This window comes from Mustela nivalis (assembly GCF_964662115.1).
Source record: "Mustela nivalis genome assembly, chromosome: 4".
In the NCBI taxonomy this organism is placed as follows: domain Eukaryota; kingdom Metazoa; phylum Chordata; class Mammalia; order Carnivora; family Mustelidae; genus Mustela; species Mustela nivalis.
Window position 1 is genome coordinate 152,149,231 of NC_139023.1, and position 3,390 is coordinate 152,152,620.

Below are 3,390 nucleotides of genomic sequence, written 5' to 3' on the forward strand. Positions count from 1 at the left end.
GGAGGAGGCAGGTGGAAGAGAGGGAAGGAGGAGGTTGGCAGCCATTTTATGGCTCTAGAACCTCTAAAATGGGGCCCACGTGACTGGGAGGATCATTCTGTCTGCGCACCTCTTTCCACTTTTCAGTCCTAGCCCATGGTTCCCAGCCAAAAATCCTTCAGAGTACAGGCCTAAATGACCAGGGAATTTGGCCACCAAGCGTGAACACTGTAGATTAATCCCATCTCCAGACTGCTATTTGTGTGAAGTAAAAACAGCCAGGAATCTGGGTCTGGTGATCTTTGCTCTGCTGCCTCAGAGAGGTTTTGTAAATCACTGGCCAATGACTTTGCCAATAGTGATGATTAGAGTTGGGAAATTCTATATTTTCTGTGGATGTAACAGTTTTGAAAGTAAGTCCTGGCTTAGTCTACTTCTTCCCTTTGTGATGGGAAGGGCCTTGGTCAGCGTGGCCATTTTACAGTGAAACTGAGGTTCTGCTAAGTTGGGAATACTGAGGCCAGGACTCCTTCTCTAGTCCAGGAACTGGATGGAAGTCATTTCCAGGATAGCATCACCTTCTTGTGACCTCCCACATGTTTGCCAGCTCTAGAATCATAGATCTAGCCTGTTTCTTTTTTTCTCTCTCTTTCTTTAAGATTTTCTTTATTTATTAGAGAGAGAGAGAGAGAGAGAGAGTGAGTGAGTACAGGGAGGGGAAGCTGTAGGCAGAGGGAGAAGCAGACTCCCTCCCTGCTGAGCAGGGAGCTAGATGTGCCACTGGATCCCAGGACCCCAGGATCATGACCTGAGCCGAAGGCAGACGCTTTAACCCACTGAGCCACCAAGGCATCCCTATCTGGCCTACTTCATACCAAAAACTCAACTGAGAACACTTTAACGATGTAATTGGTTTTATGAAACAATTCATGAACCGGGCAGCATCCCATCTAGCAAGTAGAAGGGCTCCGTGGAGGTGTACAAAATGGAAGGTTTTTGTAGGAGGGCAGGGCAAGAAAGTTATCAGCGAAAGAAAAGGATCGTTTCAGGCAAGGCTGCATTCCCGGAGGGGGAAAAGCCAGGGTCTCTTCATGCAGATTAGCTCACCTTTCTTTAGGGGACAGAGGGCTCGTGCGGTGGGCTCATTGGCGCTGTTGGAAAAGTTCCTCACGGGCTGGTTGAGACAGCATTTCCGGGGTAGGCTGACGCTGCAATTAGATTAGGTATCAAGCCCCGGTTTGGGAACTTGGTTTAAGTGATACCATTTGGAGCCTGTGGTTTGTTTTTAACAAACCGATCTTCCCTTCGCTCTGTTCCCTGTTGATTTATTGCACAATCAAGCACTGTTCACAAAACAACAGAAAGAGAAACAACGGTGCCTACTGGACTGGGGAAGCAAAGAAACTCGAGCAAGTCCTGTAACCTCCGGAGGCCAGCCTCCACCATGGTAAAATGGCCAGCCAGCACCCCTGCCCTGTCATCAGAGTAGGTTACACGGACCCTCTCCTGGAGCCACATTGCGAAATCAGCCAAGAGCTGGCGGCCCAGGTTTGCGCTTGTTCCTAACTCAGGCGCGCAGGTGGCCCCTTGAAGTCACGGAACCTCGGTTTTCGCCGACCCAGGCCAGGCAGAGCTGGGCAGGGGGTGGGGACGTGGGGGCGGGGGGCGGTCAAGTCTCAGGTCAGAAGTCGCGCCAGCCTCCGCGGAGCCCGGGGCACCCTCCGTTCTTGCCGACAGCGCCACCCAGCGGCCATTCTGGAGAACAACTCGCCATCGCCATAAGTCGCGGGACGCAGGCTCGCGTCTCCAAGCGGGTGGCTACAGTCCCGGGTCGGTCCGGATGCGGATCCGATCCCGCGGAAACCATTCCGGGCAGGGCGGGGCCTCCTCCCCACGGAGGCTGGGTGGCGACACACAGGCTAGTTGGAGCCACGTCCTTGGCTTCTGCTGTTGTGACTGGAGCTTTCCCCCCTTTCCTGCGCCCCCCGTGCACCCGGCTGCGCAGGGGGGGAAGCCCCCCGCGTGGGTCCACAGCACGTTCACAGACTGCGTGGTGCCTACAGGTTTCCATCTCCTCTCTCCCCTCAGGTCTCGTTGGGAATTCATCCGTCCTCCCTCCTCCCTCTCCGCAACTTCGTCCTTCCCCTTCATCTTTAAACTCCTTAGGGATCTGGCCACCCTGGTGTCTCGGGCCGGATGACCCAAGCGTGGCGTCAAGAGACTTGGGATTCTGATGCACCTGTGCCGCGCCTTCTCACGATTAAAAACAGAGCCTCCGCGATTGGCTTGCGCCCTCCTGACCCTGCCCTGGAGACTCCTGAGCCTGGAGGTTAGAGGACAAAAGACCCTGCCTGCAATTACAGACCCCAGCCTATTCTTCCAGCCTCACTGCCACCATTCTCTCTCCCTCGGGGGAAGATGGGCTCGCGGTGGTCACACAGGATCTCCATGATTTCCTACCTCCACACCATTGGTGTTTCATTTCCTTGGTCTGGAAGGCATCCACCCCCTCGCACGCTGCCTGAAACTGGCACTTTCCTACAAGCTTGGGCTTCCTACAAACCTCCCAGGGCATCCAGAGACAGTCTGCTCCTAGAGCTCCAAGACCAAAAGCACAGGTTGAGTTGTGGATGTGTCTATTATCTTAATGTCTTCTTCTCCTCCTCCTCCTCCTTCTTCTTCCTTCTTCTTTTCTTCTAGATTTTATTTATATTTGCCAGAGATCACAAGTAGGCAGAGAGGCAGGCAGAGAGAGAGAGAGGAGGAATTGGACTCCCCGCTGAGCAGAGAGCCCACTGCGGGGCTTGATCTCAGGACCCTGGGATCATGATCCCAGCCAAAGCAGAGGCTTTAACCCACTGAGCCACCCAGGCACCCTTATCTTAATGTCTTCTAACCAGAAGGGAAATATGGTTGCTGTTTTACACAAAAAAAGGTTTGAAGAAAAGGAATCATCCATTTTCCTACATAATTACTATTAATTTAAAACTCATTTGAATTAATATAACCCTCTAGACATAAATTTTTTGTCTGCAAACACAAATATATATGATATAAGATCATATATATTAAACATCTTTTAATGTGCAAAAGCGATGTTTCTGCAACTATTTCATTGAGTGTGGAGAAAGCAGGAACTACTATGCACCCTTCAAAGCCCAGCCCATGTTCCTTTTCCCTACAGGAATCTGACTGGCCTGGAGAATAGTAACTGCCCTCTTATCTGGGTATTGATGACCTAGTGACCATACTTTTACATCAGTACATACTGTTTTGTATTTGGTTTATGCATCTGACTTCCCCCACTTGACCAGAAATCTCTGAGGCTGGGGACCTTTCTGATAGATTTTTATATTCCTTACTGTTAAGGGGAAATTATTCTGACACTTGTTAAAATGGTAAGAAAGATTC

The 3,390-nt window shown here is 51.0% G+C and overlaps 1 long non-coding RNA gene across 1 annotated transcript; it reads left to right on the plus strand.

Moving 5' to 3' along the window:
* Positions 1-1,353: 1,353 nt before the first annotated feature.
* On the plus strand, positions 1,354-3,001 carry LOC309863165. The gene is made up of 2 exons (XR_014310900.1): positions 1,354-1,426; positions 2,068-3,001. It is a non-coding gene; the product is annotated as an uncharacterized lncRNA (long non-coding RNA).
* Positions 3,002-3,390: the final 389 nt, after the last annotated feature.